The following is a 15,916-nucleotide window of genomic DNA, read 5'->3' as shown; positions in this document are numbered from 1 at the left end:
CCCCTCCCATTCATTTAAAGTTCAGAATCTAAGATACATTAAACCCGTCAAACAATGTTGTCACTCAATAAAAATAAACAAGAAGTTCCACTGAGTCAATTCTTTTCATTTCCTTCTCCTTCTGTCATTTTAGGTGGTAGATGTCCCTGGTAGGTTTTCTCTATTGTGTTTCATGTATTGCTCCCATATTTGTTCAAATATTGTAATATTATTTCTTAAATTATATGTTATTTTTTCTAGTGGAATACATTTATTCATTTCTATATACCATTGTTGAATTCTCAAGTTATCTTCTAATTTTCAGGCTGACATAATACATTTTTTTGCTACAGCTAGGGCTATCCTAACAGATCTTTTTTGTGCACCATCCAAATCAAGTCCAAATTCTTTGATTTTTATGTTATTAGGAGGAAGATCTCTGGGTTTTTTGGTATATTGCTTTTTGTGATTTTATTTAATATCTGGTTTAGATCTTCCCAAAATTTTTTCACTTTCTCACATGTCCAAATTGCATGAATTGTTGTTCCCATTTCCTTTTTACAGCGAAAACATCTGTCAGATACTGTTGGGTCCCATTTATTTAACTTTTGAGGTGTAATGTATAGCCTGTGTATCCAATTATATTGTATCATACGTAACCTCGTGTTTATTGTATTTCTCATAGTTCCAGAGCATTACTTCTCCCATGTTTCATTCTTTATGTTTAGATCTTGTTCCCATTTTTGTTTAGTTTTACCATTTGTTTCCTCATTCTCCTTTTCTTGCAGTTTAATATACATACTTGTTATAAATTTTTTGATTATCATTGTGTCTGTAATCACATATTCAAAATTACTTCCCTCTGGTAACGTCAGACTGCTTCCCAATTTGTCCTTCAAGTAGGATTTCAGTTGGTAGTATGCCAATACTGTATTTTGAGTTATATTATATTTATCCTTCATTTGTTCAAAGGATAGTAATTTATTTCCTGAAAAGCAATTTTCTATTCTTTTGATCCCTTTTTTCTCCCATTCTCTAAAGGAAAGGTTATCCATTGTAAAAGGGATTAGCTGATTTTGCGTCAGTATTAGTTTTGGTAATTGGTCATTTGTTTTATTCCTTTTTACATGAATCTTCTTCCAAATATTGAGCAGATGATGTAATACTGGAGAATTCCTACGTTGTACCAATTTTTCATCCCATTTATATAATATATGTTCAGGTATCTTCTCCCCTATTTTATCTAGTTCTAATCTAGTGCAATCTGGCTTTTCCCTTGTTTGATAAAAATCTGATAGGTATCTTAATTGTGCGGCTCTATAATAACTTTTAAAGTTTGGCAGTTGTAAGCCTCCTTGTTTATACCATTCTGTTAATTTATCTAGTGCTATCCTCAGTTTCCCCCCTTTCCATAAAAATTTCCTTATTATTTTCTTTAACTCCTTGAAGAATTTCTCCGTCAAGTGTATTGGCAATGCCTGAAAAAGGTATTGTATCCTTGGGAAAATATTCATTTTAATACAGTTTATCCTTCCTATTAGTGTTAGTGGTAAGTCTTTCCAATGCTCTAAGTTGTCCTGTAATTTTTTCATTAGTGGATAATAATTGAGTTTATATAGATGGCTAAGGTTTTTATTTGTATACCTAGATATCGTATTGCTTGCATTTGCCATCTGAATGGTGATTCTTTCTTAAATTTTGAGAAATCCACATTATTCATTCGCATTGCTTCACTTTTATTTGTGTTAATCTTGTAACCCGACACTTCTCCATATTCCTTCAATTTCTTATGTAATTCTTTTATTGATATTTCTGGTTCTGTTAAGTATACTATAACGTCATCTGCAAATAAACTGATTTTATATTCCTTGTCTTTTATTTTTATCCCTTTTATTTTATTTTCTGTTCTTATCAATTCTGCTAGTGGTTCTATAGCTAACGCGAACAATAAGGGTGATAGTGGGCATCCCTGCCTTGTTGTTCTGCTTAAGTTAAATTGCTTTGATATATATCCATTTACTGTCACTTTTGCCAATGGCCCCTTATATCCAATTAATCCAATTAATATACTTCTCTGGTAAACTGAATTTTTGTAATACTTTGAATAAATAATTCCATTCTACTCTGTCAAAGGCCTTCTCTGCGTCTAAAGCAACTGCTACTGTTGGAGCTTTATTCCCTTCTACTGCATGAATTAAGTTAGTAAATTTACAAATATTGTCTGTTTTCGTCTTTTTTTAATAAATCCAGTTTGGTCTAGATTTACTATTTTTGGTACATAGTCGGCTAATCTGTTTGCTAATAGTTTAGCTATTATCTTATAATCTGTGTTAAGTAAAGATATTGGTCTATATGATGCTGGTGCGAGTGGATCTCTCCCTGTCTTTGATATTACTGTAATTATTGCTGTTTTGCATGAATCTGGTGAGCTTTGTGTTTTATCAATCTGGTTGATTACTTCACGGAGGGGAGGAATTAATAAATCTTTAAATGTTTTATAGAATTCTATTGGGAATCCATCCTCTCCCGGTGTTTTATTATTTGGTAGTTTTTTTATTATCTCTTGTATTTCTACTATTTCAAATGGTTCTGTTAATTTATTTTGTTCCTCTATTTGTAATTTAGGTAGTTCAATTTTAGTTAAAAATTCATCTATTTTGTCTTCTTTCCCTTCGTTTTCAGTTTGGTATAATTGTTCGTAGAATTCTCTGAAGTTTTCATTCATCTCTGTTGGATTATATGTGATTTGTTTGTCTTTTTTCCTTGATGCCAATACCATTCTCTTAGTTTGTTCTGTCTTAAGCTGCCATGCTAGAATTTTGTGCGTTTTTTCTCCTAGTTCATAATATTTCTGTTTTGTCTTCATTATGTTCTTCTCCACCTTATATGTTTGTAGTGTTTCATATTTTATTTTTTTATCTGCCAATTCTCTTCTTTTCGTTGTGTCTTCCTTCATTGCTAATTCTTTTTCTATTTTTACTATTTCCCTTTCCAACTGCTCTGTTTCCTGATTGTAGTCCTTCTTCATCTTGGTTACATAGCTTATTATTTGCCCTCTGATGAACACTTTCATTGCGTCTCATAGTATAAACTTATCTTTCACTGATTCTGTATTTATTTCAAAGTACATTTTAATTTGTCTTTCAATTAATTCTCTTTTAAGTAGCATGGAGTTTAATCTCCATCTATACATTCTTGTCCTCTAACTCTATTATCAATATCAGGGGTGAGTGGTCCGATAATATTCTAGCTTTATATTCTGTTTTTCTTAATCTGTCTTGCATACGAGCTGATAACAGGAATAGGTCTATTCTTGAGTATGTTTTATGTCTACCCGAATAATATGAATATTCCTTTTCCTTTGGGTGTTGTTTCCTCCATATATCCAAAAGTTGCATTTCTTGCATCGATTTAATTATAAATTTGGTTACTTTGTTCTTTCTGTTAATTTTTTTCCCAGTTTTATCCATGTTTGAATCCAAATTAAGGTTGAAATCCCCACCTATTAGTATGTTCCCTTGCATGTCTGCTATCTTCAAAACAATATCTTGCATAAATTTTTGATCTTCTTTGTTAGGTGAATATACATTGATTAAATTCCAAAGCTCCGAATATATCTGACATTTTATCATTACATATCTCCCTGCTGGATCTATTATTTCCTCTTCTATTTTAATTGGTACATTTTTACTGATTAATATAGCTACTCCTCTGGCTTTTGAATTATATGACGCTGCTGTTATATGTCCTACCCAATCTCTCTTTAATTTCTTGTGCTCCATTTCAGTTAAATGTGTTTCTTGCACGAATGCTATATCAATTTTTTCTTTTTTCAGTAAATTTAGCAGTTTCTTCCTTTTGATTTGGTTATGTATTCCGTTAATATTTAAAGTCATATAGTTCAACGTAGCCATTTCATACTTTGTTTATCTTTCCTTTCCGTTTCCTCATCATCACCTTTCCTTCTTATCCATTTCTGCTTTCTTGTTTTGAACACTTTATAAGACAACATTTCTAAAACATCAAACATTTCTCTTACTCTCCTATCTAAAATTTCTTTAACCCCACTATCCCCTCCCCTTCCTGAGTTGCCCTTTATCCCTTGTCGGGCAACCACATCTCCCCTCTCCATCAGGATTTGCGAATTCACTCGCAAGCGTCAACTGATTTCGCAGTGACCGTGACTCCTCCCCACCCAGCCCCCCAGAGAAAAGATTTCAATTTTCATATATAACAAAGGTCACTCTCTTAATTCCCTCCTTACTTCCTCTCTTCCCCTTATTAATTCTTATCTATACTCTATATATTTTCCTTTAAATACGGATACACTCATGTACACACACACACATACATATAGTTCGTGGTCATTTTTGCTCTCGTTACATGTCTTCATCTCTCTGTCTGTCTTGTAGTTGTTAAATTTTCGTGCTCCTCCGGATCCGAGAATAGTCTGTTTTGCTGCCCTGGAATAACTATTTTAAGTACCGCTGGGTACTTTAGCATAAATTTATATCCTTTTTTCCATAGGATCGCTTTTGCTGTATTAAACTCCTTTCTCTTCTTCAGGAGTTCAAAACTTATGTCTGAATAGAAAAAAAAATTTTGACCTTTGTATTCCAGTGGCTTTTTGTCTTCTCTTATTTTCTTCATTGCTTTCTCCAATATATTTTCTCTCGTTGTATATCTTAGGAATTTTGCTAAAATGGATCTTAGTTTTTGTTGTGGCTGTGGTTTACGGGCTAGTGTTCTGTGTGCCCTTTCTATTTCCATTTCTTCCTGTAATTCTGGTCTTCCTAGGACCCTGGGGATCCAATCTTTTATAAATTCTCTCATATTCTTGCCTTCTTCATCTTCCTTAAGGCCAACTATCTTTATATTATTTCTTCTATTATAATTTTCCATTATATCTATCTTCTGAGCTAACAGCTCTTGTGTCTCTTTAACTTTTTTATTAGATTCTTCTAATTTCTTTTTTAAGTCCTCTACTTCCATTTCTACGGCTGTTTCTCGTTCTTCCATCTTGTCCACTCTTTTTCCTATCTCTGACATGACCATCTCTATTCTATTCATTTTTTCTTCTGCACTTTTAATTCTTCTTTTTATTTCACTAAATTCTTGTAATTGCCATTCTTTTACTGATTTCATATATTCTTTAAAAAAAAATATATCCATTGTCTTACCTTTCCCTTCTTCTTCCATTTCTCTATGTTCTACTTCTTCTTCCTCTGTGTTGGTCATCTGTTGTTTCCTTGTTTTCTTTTTACTCTCTTCTTTCTTGTTCTCGTTGTTTTCTATGTTCTCTTCCTGTTGTTGTGTTGCAGCTGTCATCCTCAGCTGTGGAGATCGACTCCTCAGCTGGTCCCCCCTCCCGTCAGTGTTTTTTTTTTCATGCGCGGTTGCACACTTTTACTTGGCTCCGCGAGCCATTTTTGTAGTCCTGAGCTCGGGACTTCCACTGACCTGAGGGAGCATGCTTCTCTCTCTGCGGCGGGCCTCCTCGGACAGGTAAAGCCTTCACCTTCTTCTTCCGACGTTCCTTCTTCTCTTCTTCCCGTTGCTTTCGACTTTTCTTTCTTCGCTGCCATTTTCTTCCCACCTTTACTTTCACTTAGTTTTAATTTTTATGTTTGTGCCTTTGTGTTTTGTGTGTTTTTTTAAAAACTTTTCCGGAGAGGGCTGGAGTTCCCTGACCGGCCACTACTCCATCACGTGACTCCCCCTACTCCATCACGTGACTCCCCCTACTCCATCACGTGACTCCCCCTACTCCATCACCTGACTCCCCCTACTCCATCACCTGACTCCCCCAATGTCACCATTGATGTACCTTCGTTCATGGGAAATTAGAACAGCTAGGAAGTTGTAGACCAATAAGCTTCACATTAGTGGTGTGGAAGCTATTGGAGAGAAGAGATTGAGATAGGATTTACATACATTTGGAAAGACATAGTCAAGTGAGAGACTTCAGCAAGGCTTTGTGCCAAGCAGGTCTAACAAACAATGACATTTTCATGGGGTTGCAAAGGTGGTGGATGAGGGTGGGTCAGTGAATGTTGATGCTTGGATCCATGGTGAATTGATAGCTTGGTTCAGAATTAACTGGCCTATATCTATTGATATAGGCCAGTTTTTTATTTATATATATATATTGAGGTGGCTCGCCATGCAATAGACAAACTGGCTCACGGGGAGTCGTGGACAAGTCTACAACAGATCTGATTGTGAAAGTTCCAGGTGTTGGGCAAGCCCATATCCTAGTGGTTGATGTCATAAAGGCCCTGGGAGTCACAAGCATATGGATATATATGTGGCCTGGGCATGTATGGCTAGCTGCCATTGGTACTGGTGCACTAAAGTATCTTCATTGTAACTGCTGATGGCAGTAGCAAAATGAATTCTGAGGTGTATAGGAACATCCATAGTAATCAAACTATGAGGTAGAGGTTGTTGTTAGTACACCATTCAGTCAGGTTTACAATCTGCTTCCTGTATGCTGACTCATCACCCCATTTTATACAGTCCACTAATCGCAGATTACATCTGCTTGTTCGATAAAATGCCACCAAACTCATTAGATGGTGCTTCATCAACACCAAGACATTGATCCCAAACATACAGCAAAAACAACAAAGGAGTTTTCAAAGCTAAAAACTGGAAAATTCTTGAATGGCCAAGTCAATCACCCAATCTAAATCTAATAGAGCATGCCTTCCATAAAGATGAAGAGTAAGCTTAAAGAGACGAGCCCCCGAAACAAGCAGGAGTTGAAGATGGCTGTAGTAGAGGCCTGGCAGATCATCACCAGAGAAGATACTTAGCACCTGGTGACATCTTTGAATCGCAGACTTAAAGCAGTCATTGCATGCAAGGGATATGCAACAAAGTACTAAACATGACTTTGTCCCAAGTATTATGGTGCCCTGAAATGAGAGGACTATGTATAAAAAGTCTGTAATTTCAACATGGTCAAATTGAAATATATATAGATAACCTTGAATAAAATCTGAAATGTGCACTTTAATCCCGTGAATTGTTTAATTAAAATTTAAAACTGTGGAGCACAGGGTCAATAAAGGAAAAAAAGTATCTTTGCCCCAAATATTATGGAACACACAAATGACTTGGATGAAGAAGTCGATGGGCGGGTTGGAAAGTTTGCAGATTGTACTAGGATTGGTGATATGTGGGTAGTATAATGGGCTATCAAAGAATACAACATGATAGAGATAAAACGTAGAACTAAAACACTATAGCTCAGTGCAACAGATTATATCATATTTTATATTGTACAGAGGTATGTTTTTGGAAAAGATAGATTGTGGGGGTTTCAGTGTAGGAAACAAACACTTCACAAAACAGAACTCATTTAAAATGCCAGAGCTTTGCTCAAGCCAGACAGTCCGGGTTTCAAGTACCTTTGCAAAAACTTTGAAGAATGCCTATAGAGACTTCACGAGTAGGTGTTAATTGGACATGTTGTGGAGTAATGGATTATTGTTTTGAAAGCAACAGATGAACAGACTAATCTGTCTGGAGAGAGAGAGAGAGGAGAGTGAGAGATTGTAACATCATTTTAAAGACAGTTTGTGAGTTTTCAATTCAGCCTGTTGAAGACTTGTGATCCATACAAGAGGAAATGACTGGCAAGATGTAAAGGGAAACAAAAGGAACTCTGTGGTGACCTGCAGAAGAAGAGGTTATCATTTGGAAAACCTGATGGGGATTGGAGGGAATCAGTTTGTATGTGCCCAACAAGCAAAAAAATCTCTCTCTGAAATCAACAAGTACTTTCCTGAGTGGTAACCAATTATCTTTAAGCATCAGAGCTTGGTGAAAATTCATAAATGTTGAATTGTGCACAGTATAAGAATTTCCTGATATTGGTGAATTTTGAGGAGTAAGAAGTGAGATTGGACTGTGAATCAAAGAAATTTTCTGAGTTTACACACACATTACATACACGTGCGCTTAGAATTAAAAGGGAGTTAAGTTAGATTGTTAATAATAATAATTTAAACTTTGATCTTATTTTATGTTTAAAGAAAATTAAAAACTACTTTTATTTAAGTAACCATTTGTCTTGGTGAATTTCTATTGCTGCTGGGTTTTGGGGTCCTCTGGGCCCGTAACACTCAGGAATTGGCCCTTTGGTTCATATTTCTGTGACAATTGATGCCAATTTATACTAAAATGTTGCAGCCTGACAATACATAAACCTCTACTCCTGGCAGCCCATTCCAGGCATGAACTACTCTATGCTTTAAAAAAAAAGTACTTTTCCTGCACAACACCTTTAAATGCCTACCTGCACCTCCCGCCCAACTTTAAACTCATCCTCTTGTAAACCATATTTTTACCCCAAATGAAAGATTCTGACCATGGACCCAGTCGATGCTCTCCTCCAGACCCCAATTGTTGTGGATTGACACATCTCATCCCCAGCCCTACTCACTTTACAGCTATTTTGGGCTGCATGGTTGGCGTAGCGGTTAGCGCAACACCTTTGCTGCACTAGTGAATTGGGACCAGGGTTCGAATCCCACACTGTCTGTAAGGAGTTTGTGCGTTCTTTCCGTGTCTGCGTGGGTTTTCCCTGGGAGCTCTGGTTTCCTTCCACAGTTCAAAACATACCAGGGGTGTAGATCAATTGGGTGTAAATTGGCCGGCATGGACTCTTGGGCCGAAATGACCTGTTACCATATTGTATATCTAATTTTTTTTTTAATGTTTGTTTAAATTAAAAGAAAAACTATGATGGCTCGGAAGAACAATGCTATTTATAAATTTGCTGATGAAACCACCAAAATGGGCTATATAAAAAGGGGTGATGAGTCAACATACAGGAAGCAGATTGTAAACTAGGCTGAACGGTGCACTAACAACAGCCTCTCCCTCATCATCACCTAAACCAATGAGCTCACTGTAGATTTTAGGAAGGGAAAACCTGAGGTGTACGATCCAGTAATCACTGGGGGATCAGAAGTGGAGAGAGTGAGCAAATTAAAATTCCTGGGGGTCACTAACTCAGAGGTTATTTCCTGAACCAGGCTGTCAAAGTCTTTATCAAACCAGCTGTGGACAAGTGTGTCCCCACCGAATCGTTCAGGGTTTTTCCCAACCAGAACCCTTAGTTGAATAATGAAATCTGGGACCTGCTGAGAGCCAGAACACAGACATTTAAGTCCAGAGATCCAGTTTTTAACCATGCAAGGATGGTAAGAATGGCAAATAAAGGTGACTTGACTTGAGGAGCAGGTACGATCTATGGAAAGTCACCTCCAGGGCAAAATGCAGTTTCAGGATGAAAATGAAGGTCACCCAACAACTATGGCAGGGCCTAAATATAATAACTTGCTGCAAACCAAATGTGGTAGAAGACAGCAAAGCTTCATTCCCAGATGAACTCAAAGACTTCTGCACCAGGTTTGACCACAAGAACAAAGACGAATCACCACTGCACCTCCCATGACCCCTGATGATCCTCTTCTGTCTGTATCTGAGGATGACTTGCGGACTGCCTTCAGGAAAGTGAATCCAAGAAAAGCATAGATCAGGATGTAGTACCTGGCTGAATATCGAAAACCTGTGCTGATCAATTTGCCAATGTTTTCATGGATATCTTCAACATCTCACTCCAGCAGGGCGTGGTGTTCACGAGTTTCAAACAGGCTTCCATCGTGCTGGTGCTCAAGAAGAGTGTGTCAACCTGCCTAAATGATTATCAACCAGTGGCATCCACATCCACAAATGCTCGTTTTGAAGAATATCAGCTCCTGTGTGAGCAGTGACATAGATCCATTCCAATTTTCCAACCACGGGCACAGGTCTACGGTGGATACCATCCCACTGGCTCTACACAAAGTCCTGGAATATTCAAATTCTTGGTTTGCAACAATTCTGAGGATCTGTCCTGGAGCTTCCATGTTGATGCAATTACAAAGAAGGCTCACAAGCAGCTATACTTTGTGAGGTGTCTAAGGAGATTCGGTACTTCACTGAAGACACTCATAAAACTTTACAGGTGTACCCTGGAGAGCATTCTGACTGGTTGCATCACTGCTTGGTATGGAGGTGCCAACTCTCAGGACAAGAATAAATTCGCCGGTTCTTAACTCTGCCTGTGACATCATAGGCACCAGAGTTCATTCCATCGAGGAGATCTACATGAGGTGGTGTCTTAAAAAAGCAGTCTCTATCCTCAAAGACCCCCACCACCCAGGCCATGACCTCTTCGCTCTGCTACCATCAGGGAAAAGGTACAGGATCCTAAAGACGAGCATTCAGCGGCACAAGGACAGCTTCTTCCCCACTGCCATCAGATTCCTGAATAATAATGAACCGAAGACACTGCCTTAAGGTCCTATCTCACTGGCCTGGAGACATCTCCTGGAGACTAACCAGGTCTCCGGGGAGTCGCCGGAAAATTGAACATGTTCGATTTTTCTGGAGACTTTTTCCAGTCTCCAGCAGGTCTCCACGACGCCTCCATCAGTCGCGGCGACTAATCTTGTCCGCGACTGGGGAGACCTCTCCGCGGTGTCGCCGGGACCTCTCTGCGACGTCGCCACAACCTCTCCGCGACGTCGGATACTGAGGAGAGGTCGTGGCGATGCCGCGAAGATGTTTTCCCAGTCACGGACAGCATTAGTCACCGCGACTGATGGAGGCGTCACCTTGGTGAGAACGCAAACCATGTTTTGGTCACCCGAGTTGCTGCGACTGATCTGTTGTGGAGATGTTCCCACCAGTGAGATACTACCTTTACTTTTCGTGCTCTGTTATTGTTTTTATTATTTTTATAGTAATGTTGTAAGACGGTTATTATATGTACGTCTGCTCAGTGATGCTGCTGCAAACACCGAATTTCATGACTTGTTCATGACAATAATTTCTGATTCTGATACATATGTATATAAGGATGCTCTTTCTTGACTAAGTTCAGCATTCATCAAGATCATTCCCTCAAAATTGATCAGTAAAATCCAAGACCTGGACCTCAATACCCCACTGTGTAATTGGATCCTAGATTTCCTCACCTCCAGACAATTAGTGAAGATTGATAAGAACATTTTCACAATCTCCATCAACATTGGAGCACCATAGGGCTATGTTCTTTGCCCCCTGCTCTACTTGTTATACACCAATGACTGTGGCTCACTATGACAATAACACTATTTTCATATTCATTGATGATATCGTGGTAGTGGATTGTAAAAAAAAAGGGGCAATGAGTCAGCATAGAGGAGGGAGATTGAAAACGTGGCTGAATGGTGCACCAACAACAACCTGATACTCAATGTCACCAAAACCAAGGAGCTGATTGTTGACTTCAGGAAGGGAAAAGCAGAAAAATCATTGGGGGTTCAGAGGTGGAAGGGTGAGAAAATTTAAGTTCTTGGGAGTCACTGTCTCAGAGGATCTTTCCTGGAGCCAGCACACTAATGGCACACTAAACATCAACTCCTCTACTTCCTCAAGAGTTTGCAGAGCTTTGCTATAATATCAGAAACCATGGCAAATTTCTATAGATGCATGGTGACTGGCTACATCACAGACTGGTATGGGGACACCAATACCACTGAGCAGAAACGCCTGCAATAGGTAGTGGACACAGCCCAGGACATCAGAGGCAAAACTCTCCCTACCATCGAGAACATCTGCAGGGAATGCTGCTGTCGGAGAGCAGCAGCAATCATAATGGATCCACGCCACCCGGCACACACTCTGTTCTTGCTGCAACCATCAGGAAAGAGGTATAGGTGCCACAAAACTCGCAGCAAAGTTCAGGAACAGCTGCTACCCCTCCACCATCAGACTCTTCCACAACAAACTTAATCAGAGACTCATTTAAGGACTCTTACTGGTGCACTTTATTGGATTTTGTTCTCTCTATATTGCACAGTTTGTTTACATTTATTTATTTGTTCACATGTATGCATAGCTTCTTGAGTACAGTTTTTTTGCACTACCAATCAGTGGTAATTCTGCCTGGCCCCTAGGAAACAGAATCTCAGCACACTAATGTCATCATGAAGAAAACATATCAGCATCTCTACTTCCTCAGGAGTTTGCGGAGATTCAGAATGACATTGGAAACCTTGGCAAACCTCTACAGATGTGTAGTGAAACGTGTACTCATCAGCTACATAAATGCCTGGTATGGGGGGCACCAATACCTCTGAACTGAAAGCCCTGCAAATGGTAGTGGACACAGCCCTGTATGTCACAGTCAAAACTCTCCCCACCATCGAGAAAATATACTTGTAATGCCACCGTGGGAGAGCAACAGCAATCATTAAGGATCCACACCACCCAGCACACACTCTGTTCTTGCAGCTGAATCAAAAAAGAGGACTTGATGCAACAAGACTCGTACCACCAAGTTCAGGAGCACTCTGCCATCAGACTCCTAAACAACAGTCAATCAGATATCCATTTCTGGACTCTTTGCTCATTATTTATCACTGAATATTTATTTTTCTCAGTATTTGCACAGTCATTTTATTTACATTCCTTTCTTTTGTATACAAATCTTTTTTTGAGTACAGTTTACACCACTGATAAGTAGAAATTCTGCCTGACCCACAGGGGAAAAAAAACCTCAGGACTGGTTTAATGTGATGTCATACTTTGAACTTGAAATTTTTAATTTTATGACTTTTGTCAGATCAGCCCTCAGCCTCTGACACCCTAAAGAAAGCAACAGAAGTTTGTTCAGCTCTCCTTGTCAAGTTCAAGTTCTTTATATAGCGCATTTTTTAAAAACTTGCCTTGACCAAAGTGCTATACAAACCAAGGCAAGTGATCGAAACTAGTACAATTATTTACAAAACAAAAGATTAAGATATTATAAATAGACCATAATAGTAGTGAATAGTGCAGCACTATTGAGGTTAGGAATGTGCAAAGGATTCAGATGTTAAAAGCTAATGGCAGTTGAGGGAGGGGGCTAGTTTAATGGTCAGGGAATGCTGTTCCATAGTTTGGGGGCTGTAATCGCGAAGGCCCTGTTTCCTCCTTGTGTGTGCTTAGTGTGCGGAACAGACGGGTGTCCTGTGGTAGCTGATCTGAGCTGCTTGGGAGCAGAGTAGGGCGTAAGCAGATCGGAGATATGGGGGGTGAGGTGAGATCGTTGAGGGCCTTGTATGTAAATAACAGCAGCTTGAAGTCGATTCTGAGCCGCACCAGCAGCAACTGCGGGGAGGGCAGAATTGGGGTGATGTGATCCCTCTTCTTTGCACCTGTCAGGACCCTAGCCTCAGCTTTCTGAACTGACTGGAGGCAGGTTAGGGAGGATTGGCTAATCTCAGTGTATAGCCCAGTGCAGACGTGAGAAGATAAGGGCGCGAATGACCTTTTCAAGATCCTTGAGTGAGAGGTACAGTTTTATTTTAACAATGTGAGGAACTGGAAAAAGCAGGCCTTCACCACGGGTTGACCTGTTGGTCAAATTTGAAGGCCGAGTCGAATAGCACCCCAAAGGATTTAACGTGGGGTTTAATATTACCAAGGGAGTCATGTAACTTTTTGGTGAAATTAGGGAGACCGAATGGGATGATCTCAGGTTTTGTCTCATGAAGTTGGAGGAAATTGCAGCCCCCTCAGCATTTTATGTCTTCCAGACAGTTGGTGAAGTTGGTGATTTTTGACTGGTCATCCTGTTTTAGGGGGAGACAGACCTGGGTGCCATTGGCGTAGCAGTGAAAGGAGATGCCATGATTCTGCATGATGTGGCCAAGGGGGAGCATGTACAGTGAGAAACGAATGGGGTCAAAGATGGATCCTTGCGGAACCCCGCAGGAGAGGGTGGCTGAGGCAGATATGTAGTTGCCCATGTTGACTGTGAAAGCCTTGTCAGTCAGGTAAGATTTGAACCAGCTCAGGGCCACACCATTGATGCCAACCTCCTACTGGAGATGGTCTATCAGAATAACGTGATCAACAGTGTTGAATGCTGCGCTGAGGACTAGGAACATTAGAACAGCAGTTCCACCCAAGTCCATGGTGAGAAGTAGGTCGTTGTATACCCTCAATAAGGCCAACTCCCTGAACATCTTTTTGTAGTGGGATGACCAAAATTACACTCAATACTCTAAGTGCATCCTAATCAGTTTTACATATCTATACCCTGGTCATTTTGTATACCTCTATCAAATTTCCCTTCATTCTCTAACACTCCAGGGAGTAAAGTCTTAACCTACTCAAACTTTCCCTATCATTTAACTCTTTAAGTCTCGGCCACAACCTTGTAAATTTTCTGTGGACTTTCAATATTATTGATATCTTTCCTCTCGGTAGGCAACTAAAGATGTACACAATATTCCAAAAACACTTGGAAAGCTCAACATCTCCCAAAATATAATGTAATGTGCCACTGCACTGGTTCCTTACTCCCATCATGTGGCAACTCACTACAATCACTCTTCTGCAGAAGCCAAGCCACAGCCACTGTCAATTTGGACATGCTGGATCAATCTGACTTCTGATTTTTTTTTTGGAAGGTAAACTAGGCCACAATGTATGTAATGAATAGCAGGGCCCTTTCCCCAGGCTGCAGAAAGTTTCAGAAGAAGGGAGTGTTTACAACTGAGAGAGAGAGACCAAAGAGTACAAGGAGGTATGGTAGTTCTCTGAAAGTGGTGACACAGGTAGACAAGTTGGTGAAGAAGGTGTACAAAATGCTTAATGGGAACTGTTCTGTCCAAGTCCGCAAGAAACTGCAGAGAGCTATGAGCGCAGCTCAGTCCATCACGTAAACTAAACTCCGCTCTGTCAAAACTTCCTGCTGCCTGGGGAAAGCAGCCAAAATATTAAAGGACCCATCCCACCATTCCTATCGGGCAGAAGATGTATGGGTTTCAAAACACGCACCATCAGATTCAAGGCCAGTGTCTTTCCTCCGTTATCCAACTAGTAAAATTATGTTGTCATTGAACTTTTTTTAACTGAATCTTTTCTACTTTCTACAATCTGCACTTGTGTTTTACATGATCTGTTGCACTTAAAGGTAGGCTGAGTTGACAGGATAGCACACAAAACAATTTTCTCACTGTTTCCGGGTGCATGAGGCAGAATTCAATTACCTTCATCAGATAGGGCTTATGTATAATAGTTGGGAAGTGATGTTACAGCTGTACAAGCCATTGGTGAAACCATACTTGGAGTATTGTATGCAGTTCTGGTTACTGTGCTGTAGGAATAATATGATAAAGCTAGAGGTTGTAGATAAGATGCACAAGCATGTTGCCAGGACTGGAAGGCTTGTGTGATGAGTGACTGGAGAAACCGAGACTGATTTTCCTGGTGTGAAGGAAGCTCAAGGGGCGGAACCTTGTAGAAGCTTATAAGATCATGAGATGCACAAGTAAGGGAAATGCTTAAGTCTTTTCCCAAGTTTTGGGGGTGTGGGGTGGGTCTGAAACTAGAAGACAAGTTTAAATTAAGAGGGAAAGGATTTAAAGGTGACATGAGAGGCAAGTATTTTTGCACACAGGGTAATTAATATGTGGAATGAGCTGCCAGAGATAGTGGTAGAGGCAGGAACAATTGCAAAACATTTGGATTGGTTCAGGAATCGGAAAAATTCAGAGGAATATGGGCCAAATAAATCCAAACTGGTTTAGCTGAGGAACATACTTCAGTCAGCGGCTTGGGCTTGACCTGTTTCTGTACAATAATCTTCATGATTCTATCTGGTCAGGTTCAAATTAGCAGCTTCAAAAGCCTTCAGCATGTCCATTACCTTTATCTGACTCTATATTAATGTGCTCACCCCTTCACCAAATGATGTATATGGGACATAGAACAAGACAGCACAGGAACAGGGCCTTTGTCCATGATGTCTGCATTGACCATGATGCCCAAATTAAAGTTAAACTGTTGCTTGCACATGATACATATCTTTCTATTCCCTGTATATTATTGTGTCTATGTAGGT

The 15,916-nt window shown here is 39.6% G+C and overlaps 1 protein-coding gene across 1 annotated transcript in view; it reads left to right on the top strand.

Annotated features, from left to right (window-relative positions):
• The window catches only part of LOC138757941 (diacylglycerol kinase theta), a 161,129-nt gene that overhangs the window by 57,249 nt on the left and 87,964 nt on the right, over positions 1 to 15,916 (top strand). The gene's annotated exons all lie outside the window — the stretch shown is intronic.

Source organism: Narcine bancroftii, chromosome 3, assembly GCF_036971445.1.
Source record: "Narcine bancroftii isolate sNarBan1 chromosome 3, sNarBan1.hap1, whole genome shotgun sequence".
Taxonomy (NCBI): domain Eukaryota; kingdom Metazoa; phylum Chordata; class Chondrichthyes; order Torpediniformes; family Narcinidae; genus Narcine; species Narcine bancroftii.
The sequence above is the reverse complement of the archived record's forward strand: the minus strand, read 5'-3'. Positions and strand labels throughout refer to the sequence as shown.